Here is a 21,994-nt window from a genome sequence, read left to right as displayed (position 1 = left end):
CCAAGCTCAATATCCTGACAGTCAGTTCTAATGTTTGCAAGTACACACTGAAGAAAAATATTTTGACATCTTGACTGTCAGATAATCTGTCAGTTATATCATTCATGGAGAGAAATGATAACTTCCAGAGTAATGTATTGGGAAAATGATACATTCACTGCAGTGAAGGACTCTGCTGGATGCTAAAGAAGTTACTTAGCATTTTTGCAGGCAAAGTAGCAGGCTTCCAAATATGGGGTATTCTCTTGTGACAAAAACACAGAAAAAGAAACACTTGCCAGAAATCATCGGCTAGGAGTACGTACCTGCAAAGAGCAGTTATGTTCCCATATGTTTAGGAAGCATTAGGAACCTCACACTGAAGGATGTAATGCATACAGAAGAGAGAAGGAGTGCTCAGGATCCTTACCGAAGAGGCTCATGAGTCACGAAAGTTGTACACCAAATGCTTTACTTGGAATAATTTTTAAAAACTAGAGAATTTCTCAGCCCTGTTGTGTTATGGCTGGAAAAAACGGCACTGTCTTTGGGCAGAGGTGTTTCCTGGCATGATGCAATGACTGCTCCGTTAGAGTTTTCACAGCTGTTGGTTCTACATCTTCCAGTTTAGCTTCACAGACATTTTTCATTCTTCGTCTGTTAAAAAGTAGTCTTGTTTCTGTGGAGAAATGTATGAGCATTATATGTAATGACAGTAGTAATCATTTCCAAAGTGCTCAGAGGACTAAAGCCCAGGTTTTTGTCAGCTTGCATAGTGCTGTTAGATGGTATTAGTCTAAGGTTACATGGAGCGTCTGCTTTTAATCTGGTATGATTTGTGTCCCATACTGATTTACACATGAAATTTAAGTAATAGTTGTGGTTTCTTGGAAAGAATATGAGGTTTTTGTCATACATTTTATAACGTAATTAACAAATAGTGAATTTGTTACCCTACTTACTGCTATTGTTGGCACTGATGACAATAAAAGCCATGATTTTGCAAGAATAAGCAAGAACAGGTTATATAGGAAGATTGGCGACGTTAAAGATTATTCAGCAACTAAAGAAAGGCGTTTGTAGCATAGGCAATCTTAGCTCTCAGAATCTTAACTCTGCCTTTGTCTAATTAGTCAACCAAGTCTCGTTGGAATCTTCCTTTCCCTTGATGGTTAATGCCAGTAGCAGTGCTCTGTCAAGCTGCTTCCTTCCGAGTCTTTTTTTTTTTAGTGCTTTTTCTTAGGCAGATGTTTTCCCTTTTCAGATAGGCTAAGCCATTAGATTCAGTTGATGACATTTACTTTGAGCTTCATGTGTTGTGAGCCACTTGTTAGAAATTACAAAATAAAATGTGTAAGACATGATTTTAGATTGTTAAACCTTTCTACATCAACCTTTTATTATGTTGTCATTTTTAGTGGAAAGACAACAGATTATCATGGAACTTCCTCGGTTTATTATTTTCATTTATCATCAGTGAGACTAAAAAATGAAAAACTCTTGCCATACTCATCTTTGTTTATCCTCCTTTTTGTTCTTCTGTATTTCTTCTACTTTTTCTGAGGCAGAACAGGAAGAAGGGAAAGAGAAGGCTGAGGGTGAAAGGAGGAGACCAAGGAGAAAATAAAGTTTGGATACTTTATCACAGAAACTTTCAACCTGAAAAAATATCTTATTTAAAGGGTTTACAGTTATTCCATCTGGAATAACAGTAGTTTTGTGCTTGGTTGTTTTTTTTTTTAAATCACTACCAGGAGTTTCTAATGTAAATCAGCAGAACTCCACCAAGGTCAGCTGAGGACAAGTTACACAAACTTTAGCCACTGTATTAGCCCATATTTAGTATGTTTTAAAATACTTTATCCGAGTTGACAAGATGTGCGTATGGTATCTGAGTTACCAGGCTGTAAAGGCTGTAGCCTTTAGCCTTCCTCTCTGTCTCCTCACCATCATATTTCACTTACAATCTTATTGCATCAGACTTAGATGATCAGCCCTTTTTTGTCAGTAACACATCCAGCATATTAAAATGTTTTGCTAAAATATAGTAGTGATAAGTTTGAGCCCTTTTCAACTAAAAGAATCTTAGCCAATTTTAAAAAATAAGCAATTTAAGCATCTCAGAATGTATTGTGGATGTAGCCATGATTTCTGCACAGTCAGTTATTTTGGTATATACTGAAAAAAATTACAAGTTTCTATCTTGCATTTCATAAATCAGATTTTTCTGTATACAAAGCACATACCAGAAATTAATATTTAAACAACATGCCAGTTGGCTTCTCCATGTGGCAGCTTGTAAACAAAAATATTTGGGGACTGTGCATTTTGACATGATGACATGTAGTGCAGTGTACAAACACAAGTTCTTTGGAAGTATCCTGTTCCTCTACAATGGAAATAAAGTGATAAGTCGTGCTTGCACTGCTCTGTTGGAATTCAGCAGGTGGAACTTTCCAAATTCAGATGGTACTGTTGTTTTTTTTAAAGAGGTGTACTGAGAAGTTAAATATTTTATTAGTGACCTGTCTTTGCATCAGAGTGATATGTCAAAACCAATGTGGTGTTTTGTGTGTTCATCTTTAAACTGTTTGGAAGTATTTTTTCCCCATATTAATTTTGTTTTGATCAGAGACAAATTTGGTTGTACTGAAATCAGTGAAACATTTCCCACTAACTTCAGTGGGATCAGGAATTAGGGGAAGAATGCTGCTGCCTGCTGAAGCTGATCTAAAGCTATGCTGTTGCCAAAGGGGGAAAATGATGTCCTTCCCTCTATGGACCAATGGTTGTATTTCTGGTTGCAACTTTCATGCAGGCCTAGCGATCATGGGGCTGTGCAGAAAGCAAGGTATCACAGGAAAGAAAAAGATGATTCATCATCTGATAATTACTAGGGCAAACAGTGTCAGCTTTGTTCACATAATACAGATTCCAAGCTGTGAATCAACATCCATGAGATTTAAATTCAATACAGTAAGACTCAAGAACACAAAATACACTATTGCTATGGTATTTTATTTCATGAAAACCAAAGCAAACAGACCAAATCTTGTGGAGAAGATGTAAAGGTACATTATTACATTTTTCCAATATAAATGCAACTGGAAAAGGCTAAAGAAAATCATCTTTAAAGCATAAGAAGAGCAAGATATAGGAAGAAAACTAGAATGAGCTAAAAGTAGTTGTTACCTGACTGAAGGGCTACTTAAATAAGCATTGCAGTGCAGAAGCTTTCAAGCAGAACTAAGGATCATCAACAAGCTTAATGTATTAGTACATCATAAAGTACAGTGCATGAAAGCAATTTAAAAAACACAAGCATTTTCATTATTACTTAGTCAATGATTTAGATTCTTTTTACATTTTACCCAGTTTTGTTTGGTGTCAAGCATGCAAATATAGTAAACATTTATAGGATCCTCTATAAAATTATCTCCTGTTCTTTTTCTACTGCATCTGCTAAAATAGTCTCACATTCTTATTTATTGTGTCTTGCTAATTTTTTGTGCAACATCTATTTTTGTGAAATCAAATAAGAAAAAAACAATTAACGAACAGTTTAAAAGGTAAGTAGCTTTCTAGTGTGGTGACTGAGGAGGAAGGAGAAGCTGGTTTTATTCCTATAAATCAAAGGAATCATGCAAATATCTGAAACTTACATCCTTAATTTGCTTTCAAAATCTCACTGTTACTTTCAGTCAAACATAAACTAAAAATGGTTCTAAATGCCTATAGCTTCTTTAATTAAAACAGAGTAAATTCTTTCTTCTATCTCAGCTAAGTGATGAAAAGCAGACTTTGTAGGGTGAAGGCCAGACTCAGGATTCTGTTGTCCCTGAAATTTCTTTATATCGAGAATTTTAATAAATCCTTTATTGTTTTCTTCCTGATGCATTAACACATTCTTTGGTGTTTTCTTTTTTACAGCAGATGTTCATAATCCCAAATTGTATTTCTATCTAAGGTTTGGGGTTTTTGGTGTGTTTTTTTTTTTTGCAGTTGAAACCTTCTTTTGCAGCTTTTTTAAGCCTATCTTCCTGCTGTCTTTCTGTGAACTTTTTGTAGTTCAGACTTACTTGTTTAACTGATAAATAGTTTTGCATACGGTTTTGTATTCCCAGTTATGCATCCTTTGCCAAGCTGGTTTTGAAATTATTTCAGAAGAAGAAAGCAAACTTGAAAAACTCATTAAACAGAGGTGGGACATACAAGACCAGCGTGTATTGCCTTCTTTTCACAAGACTTGTGCGATCACGTTTGAAATATTGATCTCGGTTTCATCTCAACAGCAAAAAAAAAACAAACCAACAACAAAAAACCAACAAAAACACAACCAAAACTAGGAAATTTACAAAAGAACAGAAAACTGTCAGGGAGATAAGAAGTTATGATTTACAGCAACATGTAAAAAAACTCAAACAGATGAAGCTGTTACTGATTATCCTAATTAACAGTCTCTTGAGCAATGGAGTGGAGTGGAGTGGAGTGGAGTGGAGTGGAGTGGAGTGGAGTGGAGTGGAGTGGAGTGGAGTGGAGTTAGTAAGCTCCCTAAGGTCTGAATCCCAAGGTTTGATGTTTTGTGTTTACAGCTTCAGAGACTAAAATTGTCAGCAAGAAAGGGAATATTGACTGTATTTATTGTGCTTCTTGGTTATCCCAGTCCCCAAATTTGCCAGGTGTTTGTGTGTTCTTCTAAAACAGGTTTAAATATTCAGGATTGATATGCAATTGAAATATATAAGCTGAAGAAGCCCTACAGCATCAAGAAGGGAACTAGCATGTAACTCATTAAAATAAACCAAAAGAAAGTAGATTAAACTTAAAAATACAAGATTCAGGCTAATTATTACCAAACATTTAGCTACTGATGCCTACATGGCAACATAAATAACTGCTTTGAACATTTAAAACTAGATAGAGAAAGATATGCAAAAAACAGTGATTAACTCTGTACTGGTTGGATGTTTTAGGATGACTAATAAAATAGGGATTTAATCTCTAAAATCTGTACTGCATATATACACATGCAAATCTCTAATATCTGAAACTGCATATACACACATGCAAGGGATAGCAGAATGTGACCCTGTAATTGGTAAGATCCAATTCCTTCAATTTGGCAGGACAATCCCAAAATATTCTGTGCTGTATGAGAACTAAGACTATAAATAATGTATTTATTTTCAAATAAATGAAAAAAAGTATTTTTTCCTGTATTCCTAAATGCTCATAAATCATTGTGATTTACTGTGTCAGTCTTCCTTTTTGGTTCTGCCATCTATTTCAGTTCAGTTTAAAGGCTGTACATATGGAGAGACTGACTACAAGATTTTCAATCTCTGGAAATTCAAACCTGTCAGGAAAAAAATCTGGCAGCTGAGCTTACCCCTTTACTTACAGGAAAGTGGCAGCACTTTTAATTAGGCATTATCCCAGTCAAAACTATGTTCCATTTATTAATGCAGGGTGTATGGGATATAACTATTCTTTGTATAAAGATGTATGCTGAGGATTCACTGGAATGAAAGCAAATGATGTGTTTATAGTAACATTTTACATAGCTGATGCTGTGGACATGAGTAGCTTAGTCAGAGGTTACCCTGTTGTAAGAAAGGACCGAGAAGCCCACAGAACTTGTCACCAGTTAGTATGCCTGCTGACCAGAGTGCTGGGAGTAAACGGGGAGGCCAGAACAGAATTTCAGCTTTATAGTGTTTTTTCTATAAAAAGCTCCTTTTGAGGTCTCAGTTTCATTCTGCTAATTTTTCATATCAAAGCTAAAACTTTCTTCCCCTGCAATTCCTCCATTTCACATCAGTTTGCAGCACAGTGAATTAACTCTTCCAAACCAGGAGTCGATAATGTCTTGCTTCAGGAGGTGCCGAATCACTGTGATGAATTGTCCTAATAAAATCAGAGACCTTTACAGATGACATTTTCATTTGCAGTAAGTTGAAGATGGGTTTAGCAAACAGCTGCTTTCCACAACAGCTAGGATTAGTCACCTTATTCTTACACCAAGCATAAAGTAGTTATTTTATATGGGGAATTACGAAAGAGCCAAATAATTCTGGATTATTTATCTATTTGTCTGCTGGGAGGTTGTGAGTGAAAAATCTTTTGCTCAGTTGTTCTTAATTCAGATGCCATTAGTGCAGCGGTTACTCTAGGATCACTACGAAAGAAATTGATATAATGTCCACAGTGCTGCAAAATATGTTTCTTTTCCAAATAAAAATAAATGGAAGTTAACAGAAAGTGGCGTTTAGTAACTTAGAAACCACAATGTTTTATGGTAGCAAGACCAATCAAAAGCTGCTATAAAACATGACTGAAGACCTTGTAGGATTGTACTTAATACTTTAGACATGAACAGGGTAACTACAATGTAATCGGTAATTATTGCCCCTGTCTTATAAAGGATCTATTTGCACTTATTTTCTTTGACTATCATCATAAAAGACAGACTAGCTCAATTTTATGTGTGGTATAAATATACTTTTTCTGATTTCACAGTAATTGCCTGTGGTTGTTTAATTTGTCAGTGTGATTAAGATCTTTCCTCACTTACACTTTCAAAGTCCTATTGACTTGATGCAACAGTGATCTGTTGTGTAACTATGAAAATTAGTGCAGGGTATGATGCAGTAAATAGTATTTACCATAAAAAAAATGGAACATAATTTGCCCTTATTTGTACCCAAGTAATTGAGAGTGCTTTGTAGGAATTTCTACTGTATGTTTTCATATATTTAGAAAAAAAGATCTGTATCTTTTTTGTCCTGGGTTCAGCAGTTGCAGTCATTTTTCTCCTTCTTAGTAGCTGGTGCAGTGCTGTGTTTTTGACTATCAGCCTGGGAACAGCGCTGATAATACCGATGTTTTTAGTTGTTGTTAAGTAATGATTACTCCAATCAAGGACTTTCTCAGTCTCATGCTCTGCCAGGGAGGAGGCGAAGCTGGGAGGAAAAAGAGGCAGGACACCTGACCCAAACTAGCCAAAGAGGTATCCCATACCACAGCATGTCATGCCCAGTATATAAACTGGGAGTAGTTACCCAGAAGGGCTAGATCACTGCTTGGTCGGGCTAGGTATCCGTCAGCAGGTGGTGAGCAGTTGTATTCTCTTCCCTTGCTATTTCCCTTATCATTATTATTACTGGTGGTAGCAGTAGTGATTTGTGTTATACCTTAGTTACTGGACTGTTCTTATCTCAACCTATGGGAGTTACATTCTTTCGATTCTCCTCCCCATCCCTCCAGGAGTGGGGAGAAAAAGAGGGGTGAGTGAGCAAACAGCTGCGTGGTTTCCGAGTGACAGGCTGGGCTTAAACCACGACACTTTTATAATAATGAGTAAGCAATTGCAGAAATCTTCTTAGGTGCAGGTGTTTACAGCTGTTTGCCTCTCTTCTGATTTACTTTTACTCTACTGTACTTTGCTGCCTCTTTTATTTTTTTTCACCTGAAGCACAGAAACAACTTAGCTTCCTGATTTTACTACTTTCTTAAAGAATTCACCATGTTTCTTTATGGTTGAGCATTTCTAAGTGTCAGTCTGAAACCAGGCCAGAAGGTGTTTTGGCCTGATGGGTGCAGTCAGCTGTAGGGTCCTGCATTCGATTTCCTGAACAGCTCTATGTAGCTGTGCTCATGGGTGACCACTGTGAGAGAGCATCACCATCGGTCCTTCCTTAGGTAGCCTTATGTGGAGGTACATGGAAAATTTCTTTAAATAATGTTTGTTCAGTGCAAATTAGAAGCAATTTGTTTTCAAGATTGTCCTTTATTAGTGCATACATCTGTATTTAAAACCAGTAACAGGAAGGGGGGAGGGTCTGCTAAGTAATGGTCACAGCTGGCAAGGAGAGCCTTTGAAAAGGTGTGCACATGTGCAGTCCTGTGCCCAGGGGAGCTGTGCAAATCTGGGAGCAAGGAGGGGGAGGAGGACTGAATCTGTATCTCCCATCAAAGGGGGAAGAGATGCACCATGCTGCTAGATGCACAAGGGAGGGCTTCTTGTTAGAGGCCCCTCAAAAAAGTGGGTGTTGAGCCTTGTGAGAGAGGGTACAGATTTCTGGGAGACAGAAATGTAAGCAGATACAGTGATTTGTGCTGGAGAAAAGGGCTAGACAAGAACTCACAAACATGTGTGTGGTTTTGCAGTGTGTCTGGAGTGTCTTTCTCTAAGTACTCTGGATATCCCAGATGGCTAAAGAGAGAAGAGAGGACTACAAAGCCATCTGAGGCCACTGGAGGTACCTTTTGAGATCAAAAGATCACACCCTCCAGTTTCTCCATGACAGACCTTTATTTACATACCTATCACAACCTGCAGTCTATGCAAACTATGCTCACTCCCACCATCTGCGTTGAGCAGTCCTCTGCATGTAAACTACTTTTGTATTTTACCTGTGTCCACATGATTCCAAGTGTGAAAGGATGACCCTTGGTTTACCTCTGAAGTTCAATGGTGCGCTTCCATTCCTTATTTCAATATTGCTATTACTTGAGCAACTTTCATCACAATCTTCACACTAGGTAAAGACCTCAGCACTGCACAGAGATCTCAAGATGAGTTCAGAATTTAAAGGGATTTTACGAAATGTCATTAAAATTCTTTTGATGTCCGCATTAATTAATATGCAGAAGGGAAAAGGCATGGCACTGTATGTTAAACCACGTTTGTACAACACTGCCCTTTAGCTAACAGTTACACAAAGAAGACTTGAGTCGCTGCTATGTGTGTAAGGTACCAAAGGACTTTTTTATAGACGTTGAAAATAAATAAAAATTCATATCACAGTTTTTCTTTATTCTGTGGAAGATGCAATTTATTTTGTAAACAGAAAGCAGCTGTTTGCAGCACTACGCATTAAACTAGGAACTCTTATCCGTTGACTAAGAGCATTTAATAAGTTCACAATGTGAGTGCTAATGAATGAGTTGATTTTAATATGTATCATATTTCACTGTAGAAATGTCCTTATGTTTTGTCTACCCACAATTTTATCCTCACTTGACATCCCCAGTAGCCAAGGGCAAAAATAAACTGAGCTATCCAGACAGATAAGAGACCCCTGGGATAGATCTGAGCCAGCTGAGAGGACACTGCTGAGAAAGGGTGATGTGGGAGTAAAAAACAAGGAAGGAGAATCAAGATCAGTATTTCATTAGATTTTTCTGGCCTCTTGAATTTGTCAGTTCACCTTCTTGCCAACAGGGGAAGCCTCCTGTTCCTTGCTTCTTTATGCTCATTCCCAGCCTGGCTTTGTGTGGCAAAGCAGCGACGCTGTTCACTGAGGAACAAATTTGAATTCTTTGATCTTTGTATCCTAACTTTGCATTTGCAGGGTAATAAAAAGCATACAAACATGCATACACACATTAAAAGACATGTATAAAATGTATTTATAAGTGTAATTCAGCTGTGATTAATTCCTCACATTTCATTACAAACTAATAAAAGTCCATTACAGGGCAATGGATGAATCCTATTAGGAGCAAGGAGCCCATATCTCCTCTGTTCTGCATGATCTGTAGCCACACACAACTTTGCAAAGCGTAGGCAAACTCTAACATGGCAATTTGGCAGTATTTCATAGATGTTGCACATGTGAAAGCGACAGTGGACAGCTGTAAGAACATTTAGCATGAGAATACCAGCAGACCTTTTAAGCCTCACATACACCTCTCTCTCTGGAGAGCCTTTCTTCTGCTCCCAAGATAGAGGAACTTGCTTTACTCTCCTTTGAAACAGACTCTACAGGGACAGAAGATGGGCATTATCTTCTTGCTAGTGGCGTGAGGCAGCATCTCAGATACGGATTACCTCAGAATTATCCTTCTTGACAAATAGGTTGTGAAATCATTGCTCAGTCTCTTGGCAGGACCCAACCCTGCCTTCACCCAAGGAACGCTGCCACTGATGACAGGTATGCATTTTCCCTTCCCCTTGTTACCTACCCTGTGCATTTTGGGGGGGTTTAATCCCTCTGGTGCAAGGTATGTAACTGCACAGAACAAGCCCCGTTAGAGGGCTGTATCTGCTACTTGTTCAGAGAGCTCGTTTAACACAGAAGCACCTGCCAGCTATTCCGCCAGAGCCACAACCCATCTGCATGTAGCTCTAACTAAGAAGTTCTTCTGAAATACCCTTCCTGTGCTAAATATACCAATTCCCTGATGGCATCTTGTACCATTTGCTCCTGCCCCCAAATTCGTGCCACAGTAGCATCCGGTTTTGCTCCTCTAACATTTGGGGAGGCAGGGAAAGGCATGGGGGGGGGGGTGGGGGGTGTATTTTTAGTTCCTTTTATTGCATTTCAGGATTATCGCTTTCTGGTTTCAAAGGAAATGTAACTGGAACCCAGTGTGGGTTTGGAGTAAGGAAAATTTTGCATAAGAATTGACATTTTTAAATCAGGGAAACAATTTGTGAATTAAAATACTTTCTTCTTGTGGCTTTGAAGAATCACCTTCCCTTTGCCTTCAGGGTAGCCTGAACAATTTCCAGGTCAAAACAGTATTTGAATTCTTGTTCTTCCCAAAGAAAACCAGTGGGTGGGTTTCTGTCTAGGAGCTAAACCAGAAACCTGCCCTAGGGTTTAGCTGCAGATCAGGTTTGGGAAGCCATTGTCCTGTCCATCCTGCTGGCCTCCACCAATAACAGGCACGAGGTGCCATGTAGCAGACATAGGGGTAGCATTACACCAAAGCTGCTGCAATACCTGCTGTCCCACTGGTCATGGTACAAACATAACCTACAGCGAATACAACTTCATTTTCATAAAGGTGTGATCACTGCTTTAGACTACAATGCTAGACAGTATCTTCAGTTTGCTTCTGGCTAGTACAGCATGAAAGGAAACACTGAGTATATTCAACAAGAAAAGATCCTGCAATCCAATATTCATTGAACCCTAGGAAAGGCAATTCTTTTCAGTATAATTTCAAAAGCAGAGTAGTTTGGGTTGGTTTTGAATTGTGTACCAGGAAAAATACACTGGAAGAGTTCAGGCTGTGAGTATTCGTTGGCTTCACCCCACACATGGAGGCAGTGTTGGTCTGCCCTTGCTCAAGGTCTGCTCATGCCACCATCTGAGGGGCCCAACAAAATCCCAGCGATTGCAAATCTAAGACACAGGAACAGGGCTGTGTCTTTCTTTGATGTGTTTCCCTGCACTACACCCCTTCTGGGGGCAGAATGGCTTTCAGCTCCAGTTCCTTCTGCAACCTGCTGACAGCATAGCAATACAAGCTGTAGCAGTGGCATGAGGAAGGGCTGGGAAGCTCCAGCAAAGGGTTGGGAGCAAGCAGCTGTTCTCAGGGTAGGCACCATGTAGGCTGGCTTCCCTGCTGGAAGCACACCCTTGTAAAGCTGGGTCCCAGGTTCCTGACCTCATCTACCAGGGAGCACAGAGACCTGCGACTTTGGTCCTCTTAAGACAGAGGTTTACAGTGAGGTGCTTGCAGCAACCTGTGGTGGTGGTGTGAGAATACCCCAATGTGACCTGACTCTTTTTTTCAGTCTATTGCACTTTACCATAGTGAACCTGGATCAAAATCAATGCAAAGCCAGGAATAGAAGTCCCCATTCCTCAGACAAGAGCCATGACAGAGCTCTTCGTTCACACAGCCTTTCAAATGCCTTGCTACAATCATGAGAAATCCCAAAAGTCAATGATCAGCAGAAGTTATTTCTGCAGACTAGGAAGCATGGAGCAGGAATTCCCACAAAGGAATCCTTCAGAAAATAAATACCTATTTTTATTTTGTTCATCTAAGGTATCTAGCTAGCCCTGGTCAATATGGATTTGAGGTTTTCAGTCTTTAGATTATTTAGCCTCTTAAATTCTTTGCCAGATACTTTGTAGATAAGGCATAGAGACACCACCCCACCACCCCCCCCTCCGATGTGATGTAAGAGGTCTGAGACAAAATAACACCTGAGGCCAAATCCCAGGCTGTGGCTTTGACCAGCAGGCCAACTTCCCCTATAAACTCGCTGGATTATGGAGAAAAATAAACAGTTCATTTCACCAATAATCTACTAATACAGAGTTTACATTATATATGTATTTATATATACATAGGCACACAAAACATGTGCATATGTTTCATGTAATGTTTATAGCCTAATGGCATTTATATAATATATATATGGTTTATATAGCATTTAAACTCTATATATGCATTTGTTTTCAAAGTCCATTAGTGTGACACTTAGTTTGACACATTGTCTCTCACTGCAGAATTGGTATTTTCTACTTTCCCCCTTCTATTCATTTGTTATCACAACCCACAACAAAGCTTCATCTGAAACTTATTTTGGCTGACATACACCTATAAATGTGTGGCATTTATTTTCCACATTGCGGCTCACAAAATGTTGCCGTGTTATTGCACTCCTTTGTTTATAGTTCTCCTCTCAAAGGCTCTCTGCAAGGGTTGTGTAGGAGGTTTTGCAGCAGGGAGGTTTGAAACTGTTTTTTTTCTGAATATGATTGTGACGAGTCTGTCCTTTTCAAGGTCTTGGCCAGCTGCACAGCTGTTTTCCTCTTTTCATTTTCTTTACTTCTGCAGCACTGAATAATAGTCCCTATCTAGTACTTTATGTATAAAATAAATAGTTGAATTTCTACCATAGCTTTTACTGGGCACTGAGGCATTTTCAGCAATTCTCAGTTTGCCAGTATAGTATTTACCAAGTCCTTTAGAGACCAACCAATATAGGGAGCAATTTTGCCACTATTAGGCTCATCACACATATTCAACGAGTGTCTCATAGTTATGGAGTAAATTGGTATCATCGAGGTTGCCCAGAGAGGTGGTAGATGCGCTATCCCTGGAGACATTCAAGGACAGGCTGGATGTGGTTCTGGGCAGCCTGATCTAGTTCAAGATGTCCCTGTTCACTGCAGGGGAGTTGGACTAGATGACCTTTGAAGGTGCCTTCCAACCCACACTATTCTGTGATTCTATGATTTATATCAAACCCTAGTTTCAGCAGCTATCTGTTGCTCACCTGTGATGCCAACAGCCTAAAGAAGTATTTCCAGGAGTGCTGACCAGCCATTTTTGCCAGTCCCTTGGCAAAAAATTCCCTCCAGTTTTGACCATGACCATGGAAAGGACAACCAATGCCCCCCAGCACCGGTAGTCTGCATGGGGTCTTAGCTCATGTCAGCAGAGTAAAAGCACTAGACATTGACTTACTGCCAACTGTTTTCACCCAGTGTTGTAAAGTAGGTGTTCCACCGGCTTGGCAGCTAGGAGTTTGGTCCTACTCTCCTAATGGATAGGAGCTAAATGGCCCAAAAGTGAAAATCATCGCCTGCTTAAAACTGTGCCGGCTCCTTTATTCATGGAGGTCACAAGTATCCTACACAAAAAAAAAAGCACATTGATCTGGTTCCTGCACACCCCACAAGGATATTCAGCCATGTGTTACGCTTTCCTCAGCCTGCTCACCCAGGAAACCTACCTATGCCCCAAATCCTTGCAGGATCTGTCCTCGGTTATACTGTGGCACAACGCATTTCACATGAAGACATGGGCAGCCTTAAAGTTTTTGCATACATTGACATATACACAAAAGAGTCGATACTTTCCCTTGTTCCAGGCACTTGGACTATAAACCCATAGAGAACTCAAGTAAACAGAACTTTCTTAGTATGTTGGAAAGTTCAGACTTTGGAAGGAAGACATTTCTGAGAAACAGATTTTAGTCTTTGAAATAATTAGACTGAGCTGAACAGATTTTTGGCATTATTTGTAAGCCAGTCATTGTTCAGCCTTTGTACTTAGAAGAGCAATTATGACTCCTTTGGAAGCATCCCTAACCGAACTCTTAAAATAATAAAAACACTCCTCCATAAGACTACATCAACATATGTTTTTTGTAACGACAGCACAAACAAATCACCCACTCATCAAACAGATTTAGGAAGAAGACAGGAACAAACCGAACAAACAAATTTTCTGAAGATTACTTACTGGTCCTGATCAATCAGGACTAAAAATAAGTATCTAAATTGAATTCAGGAACTGCCTATGGGGTATAGAATACACATAAGATATGCAAAATACAAATAAGCAAAAACATAAATACCACCAAACACTGTAAAGCAAAATTTGTAGATAATATGCCGTGAAGTTGCATTTCAAAAATATTTGAATTAAAATTGAATATCTGCTAATGCCCAGCTTTTTGATCTGCTCACTAGTTTACTTTTTAACTGTGCTGATATGTCATGAAAAAGGAAGAAAGAGATAAAGTACATATACACTGATGATCATTATCAGAACATCCTGCCTGGTTTCACCACCCTCCCAGTAATTCCAGGGTGAAGTCCCTGCTGGACAAAAGCTGGTGGGTAATGTGCATCCCTGCTGTACTTCCCTCTGGTAGATGCTGCTGCGTGGTTGACTACATGGGTGTTAACTATTTTGAGATGCACAGACCCCTGTCAGCTTTCTGTGTTTCCAGCCAGCTTGGTGTAGTTCTGTGGTATGTACTGATGAGTCAGTATCCCTTCAGAGAAGTGGAGTCCCAGAGCACACCTGTTAAGGCCTTGGGAGCTTAACGCCAACACACAAATATCCTGGCAACATAAGCATCCACACTTTCCAGGATCCACACTGGTCCTGGGGCAGTCCTGAAAGCATCCACATCTTTAGAAATGTGGAAGTTGAGGTAAATGGACACTCCTAATCTTACCTTACATAACTTACAGAATTGTACATGCACACACACATACATAAGGCCTCTACATTTTCATAACTTCAATTTTCTCCCCACTTTTGTGCACCTTTATTCATTTTATTCAGGTATTAATCATTTTTTTCCAGAGTCTGGAAGGACTACCCTTCTTTGGGTCACAATGTCTGTCTCGGCTTACTGTCCCTTTTCACACATATGCTGGACACGGTGCCCAGCAGCTGAATCTCCAAAACCTCTTCCTCTGCCAGGCAACATACAGCCCAGTTCTCCTGCATGACCTGTGTCCATGCAGCACACATATGGCTCCCTGGGGCTGAGCACTGAGGTACACATCAGCTGCCAGCAGCAGCCAGTGCACCTTCCACACAACTCCCTGTGACAACTTCAGCCAAACCTCAGTGCACAAGAGAGCAAACAAGCTCCACATTCAAAATGGGGTTTGCCATCTGACAGATATGCAGAGCGCGCCTTCAGTATGAAACAGAAGTTAGAAGGGGAACTTAAGTAGATTCATCCAAGAAGCAATCCTGTCTGCCTGTACGTCTGTTGGTTTTGCTTGACCTCTTCTGAGCAAGTATGTGTTTTGTGGCTGTAAGAAGAGATTAGAAAACTCTACGTGCTAGTTTTGATCCCAGCTGGAAAGTGGACCAAGCAGATCTCCCACACTCCTCCTCCTCCTCTGAGTAACTCTAGATGAGACTGAATGAGAACAGCGTTAAAACACTGATGCCTGAACCAGAGCCCCTTCAACCACACTCTCACAGTTGCTGCAGCCTGTAGGACTTGTAACTGCACCAGCAAATATATAACAACAAAAACTTCTGTAGATAGAGCCAGAGTGTCTTGCTCATTGTCAATGCAATGAGTCAACAACAAAAAGAGAAACTAGGTTTCCTCCTCTAATACCTACCCCTACCATTTTCAAGTTCAGATTCAGGATTGCTGCTGCTACAGATGTTTAGCTCAGAATTATGTCCCAAACAGCTTCAACAGATGGCACTGCCTCTGTCCTGCCATGTGCTGAAAGCTCTGCATAGTAGTGTTTGGTCTTCCTCAGGGGAGTTTAGCTCTCTGGAAAAATCATTGTCAAGGCCTTGGAGAGACCATAAATGCTGGAGACTATCAGTGGTGATGAGTCAGGGTGGGTGGAATATTTCCACAGAAACAAATGTTAATGAAAACCAGAGGAAAAGGTGAATGTTATCTGTCTGTGAACAGTTTCATCAGAGGCAATGGCAGCTTTCAGTTTTTGTCAAACTGTGTTACTGTTTTATCAGAAATCAAGATTTGAGTATTTAAAAACTGGAAAAAACAACAGTGCTACTGGAAACCATGCTGTGATATAGTCTAATGTCTTTATTACTGAGCTTTAACAGGTAACCGAACAACAGTCTGATCCTCTGGGGATTTTCTCAAGACTTTGTTATAAAGAAATTAAATTTTTTACATTGCTGTTGTGAAGTCAGGAAGAAGTTCTGGTGATGAAGTACCATTACTCCATAAAAGTGCAACATGGAATGCCTCTCTGACTTTCAGGTCTGTCTCCCTTGTTGCCAGGGGCCTCAGTCTTTGAGGGAAAACTACCCTTGAAAAACAAATCCAGTTCTCCTAATCTAAGGGCCGCCCACATAAGCCAGTCCTTTGGCCAGAGAAATGTTATTTTGAGATCTGCATCTAGGAAGGGGATACAGCCACAGGGAGCAGGGCAGTTGGCAGCAGCCCCGTGCTCCGTGAGTCTCATGTTTGACTGTGCTGGCATGTTTTCAGTTGTCTGGAGGGAAATGTATTTAGTTTTATTTCAGCTAAAACTCAGAAGCAGAGGAGCTGTAGGAGGGCTCTTCATGAGCTTGAGGTGAGCTGAGAGCAGCCAGGTGTCTCAGTCAATGAGCAGAGCAGTATCTGACTGAGGGTTTTTCCTTGCTAGCAGTGATGACTCACATGAATTATCTTTTCTCTTTGTATACTGTCTAGTGTTTATTCATTACAGTTCTATATTGTTTTTCATTTCTTGCAAGAAAATGAAAAACATTATTACTACATTTCCCTTCAGTTTAGCATTTTTAACCTTTTCTTTGCATGGGGCTTCACAGAAAGAAAAGCCTGAAACTCTTTGGACTCTTTGGAGCATTGGGCACTTCTTTAGGCATTTCTGGAGGGTCCTCAACTTTTTCAGTGTGGACAATTTCTAGATCTGTCCTGCCCAGTTATTATCCTATTACTGTTAGCTGTGCAAAAGTTTTATTCTTCTCTGACTTCTGCACTACAGAAACCTAACAGGAGCATCTGTTAACTGTGGAAGCAGTATGTATGGTTGATTCATCCTCATAGCTTCTCTAAAAAAGTAATTACTTACACTTCCTTTGCAAAACAGACTGCCAGAAGGTCCTCTGTCAGTCCATGTTTTCGCTCTCTCCATTACTTTGTCCGAGTACTTGAGGCTTGTCTGAACAGGGAACAGTGGCAGGGAACTCCAGAATATCTACAAGATATAATAAGGGAATTGGATATTTGTCTCTTAAAATAAGTTAAAATATTGAAGATTATGGTTAAGTGCTGTTTAAATAATTTCTGTAAAATAACACACTACTACAATCAGTACTCTTTGAAATTTTATACTATGGATATACAGTAGACAAAAGGTTACCTCCAAAAAGCTAAAAAACTTTTATTTTCTTTTTTCTCACAATAGGACTACAAATTAAGAACACAAACTTTGCAGGATCCTGAAAAACACACAAAACCCTCAAAAAGACAATTTGCATAAACATGAGAAAAATTTTTAACAAGAATATGACAAGAGCTGCATCTCGTTGAGACCTATCACATGAAAAAGAACCTTCCAATGCCTTGCAAGACTTTCTGCTTTTTTAAGACTCTCAGTTCCCCTCCCCACCCTTCTCTCCCTAGGTAATCACAAGAAGCCTCAGATTTAGCTCAACACTCCAGTCTTTCTTAAGCATTTTGACTGAGAAAGATTAACCTTTGTGAGTCACAGTAGTCATCTCCTTCTACAGTCTGCTCCCACTGCTTAAGTATTAGCTACCTCCTGGAGAGATCCTAAAACAACGAGCTCAACTTCACCAGACGCATACTACTGCAGAGCCTAGCTCCCCTCTCAGTGCTTGCCCCATGCATGGCATACAGTCCATCCAAACACCTTGATGGGATTTATACAATAGCATGAGGTCATGGCCAAAGCTCTGTGCTGCACTCCAAGTCTAACAACAGATCAGAGGTGAGATCAGAAGACTAATGGATAATCGGCTTGCATTATTAACAATGTTGTAAATAAAATGAAAAGGAAAGATCAGTCTCCTGCCTTAATATTTTATTTCCTTACTTTTCCAGGCTAGGCTGATGGGAATGTGTCCTGGCACAGCCTGACCTGACACTACCCATTGGGTTTCTTTTGTAAGTAAAATGCAGGTGCTGTGGATCCAAGGGCATCTTGCTTGGGTGAAGTCTTTGGTTCTTACCTGTTTAAAAACCTCTCACGGCACACTAAATATAACGTTTTTCTTTTTGTAACTATTAGTTTAATCCTTCAGCAAGGGACCATTTAAACTCTTGTTAGCTAACCCAGGAAACTAATAAATCCCTTCCTGTGCCTGAGAAGACTTTTCTCTACCATTTTCCAGCCTATTGAGCTTTGAATAATGGCATATCCAGTCCAGTTTTTGAAAAGCAATCATCCACTACATCCAATATGTTTATAGCCAGGTTATTCAAACAGTACTTTCTAGGTTTAATCTGCTGATAATGTAACTTTCACTCACATATGACCTACTGTAGATGCCCTGCAGCGTGTGTTGCCTTTAGGTTTTATAATTAACCACACAAGACAGTTAAAAATGCAAGCATGTGTGTCCTAGCTTGGAAATCTGGTCAGAAGCACAAAGGAGCTGTTACCACTGGAGTCACGCAGGCGTTTGAAGTTTAGGGGGCTCTCTGCTGCTTTTTTCTTTTTTAGATTGCTTATCGAGTTGGGTTATTTAGTGTTTGTAAGGTAAGTATGCCATGTATGTTCTCTTGCAAGCCGTAGCAGTGAACTTGCTTGTCACAGGTACGTGGTCAGATGGTGGATGCATAGTCTGAACTTGTAGCTAGGGCTTACAGAGTGAAGAGAGCAATCTTTCTGTGCAGTCATTTTGTTTATAAAGAGCCTTTAGGAATGACGCAAAAATGTGGCCTCAGTTTAAATTGCTTACCTTTCCTTGAAAAATTTGTCCCTCTGGATAGCTTAACAAAAGCGCCTATGTGCACTTAGTCTGAATGGGTTTGGGGGATTCTATACCCATTATACCATTATACCAGTGGGACTGGTCAAAAGCTCTCCAAGATAGTCTGGATCTCTGGAGTCCCTAAGTTTGCTGTCTCTGCACAGGTTGTGAAGTTTGCAGGAAGAAAGCAATCCTGATGGCATTTTCTGTGCTGGCATCAAGCCAATCCCATAGGCAGTGTTTGCAGACCCCATGCAGCTGTAAGGCACTTTAGCAGCCACCCAGAAGCTGCTGAAGAGGTGGCTAGGCTAACTACAATGGCTATGGTTGCTAGAGACCTACTGCATTGTACACAATTGGTACTGTGTACAAAAGACATTTTCCCAAATTTCTGTTGGGAAATGTCTTTTGTGTTAGGAATTGGGAGCATCCTGATCCCAGAAGAGAGATACCAGTGTCCCACAACCTGCCAAAAGGTCTTTCTCTGGCTTTTTCCCAAAATCCTTCTTTTCAGCTTGTCATGCTGCCGTGACTCTGCAAGCTGGGTGCAAAAGGAGGCAAGGCTGCCTGGTGTATTTGCAGGTGGGATCCAAAACAAGTGCAAGGCCAGTCTTGTCAAAAATGCTGTAAAGGCTTGTGGACCAGGTGATGTGTGAATGCACTTGGTGAGGTGTGTGGGTATCCTGAGGGTACAGCACCATGGGGTATATCTGGCAGAAGGGTGCAGACATGGCCATTTGTACCACTAAGGAGAGTGAGCCCCAAGATCAGAGGGACCTCAAGACAGTGGCATTAAGTTTGGAGTTGAAGCTGGACTGACAATTCCATGTGAGATGCAGAAACAACCTAACAGATGGGTCACAAGACAACACTTGAGCTTCGGACCAAATTCAGTACCCAGCATTTTGTCAGTGCGCACCTACGTATTTTAAGACAAACTCAATTCAACAAGCACACCGCCATTTGCTAGTTTTAATAGCTAAGTTGATGCAAACAGAAGTTGTATGTAGAATATAATGCAGTTTCTAATATTAATTGTCAAAAAGTATTGATGATAGCTCTCCACTCTGAAGGGAAATTAATGTAATTGCCTGTACAGACATGAGGAAAGTCATCTGAGAAGTGCTGCTGCATGATCAGTTAAAAATAGTGAAACCAAAAATTAAGGATTTGGGCAACAGAAAGTAGAAAATATCTCAGCCAGCAGGCTCATACAATCCAAGCACAACTTTCTAGTTGCCTCCCTTACCTTAGTGGCATCTGACTTGGAAATCTTGCACAGACTTAAAACTGTCTCTGTCAGGCATGGGATAAGAAATTTCAAAGCCCTGACTGAGATAATGTGAGATCAGGTGGCTATATTGACAATCCAGAAAATCCTTTCTCTGTATTCTCTCTCTGCAGCCTCACCTACACAATGAACAAGAGAAATTAAAGGCTGCTCAGACAGAAGACTAAACAGAAGTAAAAAATTATGTTCTGGGATCTCCCCAAGAGAAAAAAATGGAGCCACTGAAAGCCAGCCATGCAACCCACTTCAGGGTACAGCAAGTATCGTGCATGTGTATGCTCAGGTATAAACCCAGAATAACAACAACCAGGAAGACCACAAAATATCTAGATAACAGAAACCTTTTCTAGAGATACCAGTGATGAGTTAGCTAGGCTGCCTTTGTTCAGACTTGGCATCATGAAGGAAGCCAGCAAAGCAGCTGTTAATAGTTTTGCGAGTGTGCTTCCTTCCACTGTTCATTGTAAGGACTGGATAACACACTCCAGACTCTATTTTTTTTAACAAACTGCTAGTGCGAGAAAAACGATTGTAATTCATTTAGCAATAAAAGTCAACGAGCTTTTTGTTATTGGTTGGGAAATGAATGAAAAGAATCATTTATGCTTAAACATGAAAAGTCCAGAGATTTTAGGTGTTGGTCAGAACAAGTTGTAAGAAACAAAAGTGTGTTCAATTCATTGAAAATCTTAAGAAAAATAATATATTACCAAGTTTTTTTTCTGGCATGCTATCACCTGCAAATGCTTGTAATAAAAATCAGTCAACAAGCAAGTCACTATTTTATATGCTAACTTCAGATCTTATAGGCTAACTTCAATCTCAGAGCTGATTTAAGAAGTACCTTCATGTAGAACATTTTTTTTTTTTTGCATGTCTCTTAAGGTTGGTGTGATTAAGGGGTTAATTAGAATCCTAAATGCATAGTTCGCATGTAGCAAGATACACCTCACTCCATAAAAACAGCTTTATGACATGGGAAAAAGTAGGATTTTTTCAGTGTAATTGCCTGTCTTGTGTATTTGCAGCAGAAGAGTTCAAATGAGAGATTTTAAACGTGTTAAAACAATCCGTTTCCAATTTTCTTTTATTATTTACGATAATTGAACAGTTTTTCTTGATGTTCATATTGCCACAACATTTCTGAAGCTGTACTTACTGCATCAGTTACCTCTGTATTATGGCTACAAAGGCTGTATGGAGCTGCACACAATAAAAACAAAATGAAAGCTGTAAAATACAGCTGTGTGGCTCTTAGCCTACCAAAGCCCAACTGTGGCATTGAGGGAAGGAGTAAACTGGGGTTGGGCAATTCCAAATTTCATCTTTCTAAATGTTTCACAGTTTACATTTACATTAACCTGGTTCTTTGAGGGGCCTCACACTTTTTCATCTGGTTATTAGTTTTTATGGGACATGGAATACCCACGACACTGCGATGCTTGTTTTTCAATGTCTTCACCGTGTGTGGTACGCTACAGTGGCACGCAGTTCGTTGTCCAGCCATGACACCCCTTCTCATCCACAGCATGAGTTGTTCTGAGCCTCTTTGAGGACTTTATACACATCACCAGGGTGAAGAAGTCTTATACTGCACATGCAAAAAGCCCGAGGCTGCTAAGCCCCAGGGCCACCACTGCCACAGTGACTGGGCAAGCAAGGCATGCCTCAGGCCTCCAACCCCTCAGAGCCAAGAGAACGACCGCCGGGCGCTGAGGCGCTGACCGCACTCACCGAGCCCGTGAGGGGAGGGCGGCAAGATGCCCCCGCCAAAAT

General features: G+C 40.1%; 1 long non-coding RNA gene across 1 annotated transcript; it reads right to left on the bottom strand.

Moving 5' to 3' along the window:
* Positions 1-521: 521 nt before the first annotated feature.
* LOC133269316 (uncharacterized) lies at positions 522-21,826 on the bottom strand. The gene is made up of 3 exons (XR_009743409.1): positions 21,681-21,826; positions 17,061-17,186; positions 522-658 (listed from the first exon to the last, which is right to left on the bottom strand). It is a non-coding gene; the product is annotated as an uncharacterized LOC133269316 (long non-coding RNA).
* Positions 21,827-21,994: the final 168 nt, after the last annotated feature.

The sequence above is a fragment of the Pezoporus flaviventris genome, unplaced genomic scaffold (assembly GCF_033815535.1).
Source record: "Pezoporus flaviventris isolate CSIRO_AGI_PZ_B2104156 unplaced genomic scaffold, CSIRO_AGI_Pfla_v1 ptg000015l, whole genome shotgun sequence".
In the NCBI taxonomy this organism is placed as follows: domain Eukaryota; kingdom Metazoa; phylum Chordata; class Aves; order Psittaciformes; family Psittacidae; genus Pezoporus; species Pezoporus flaviventris.
The sequence above is the reverse complement of the archived record's forward strand: the minus strand, read 5'-3'. Positions and strand labels throughout refer to the sequence as shown.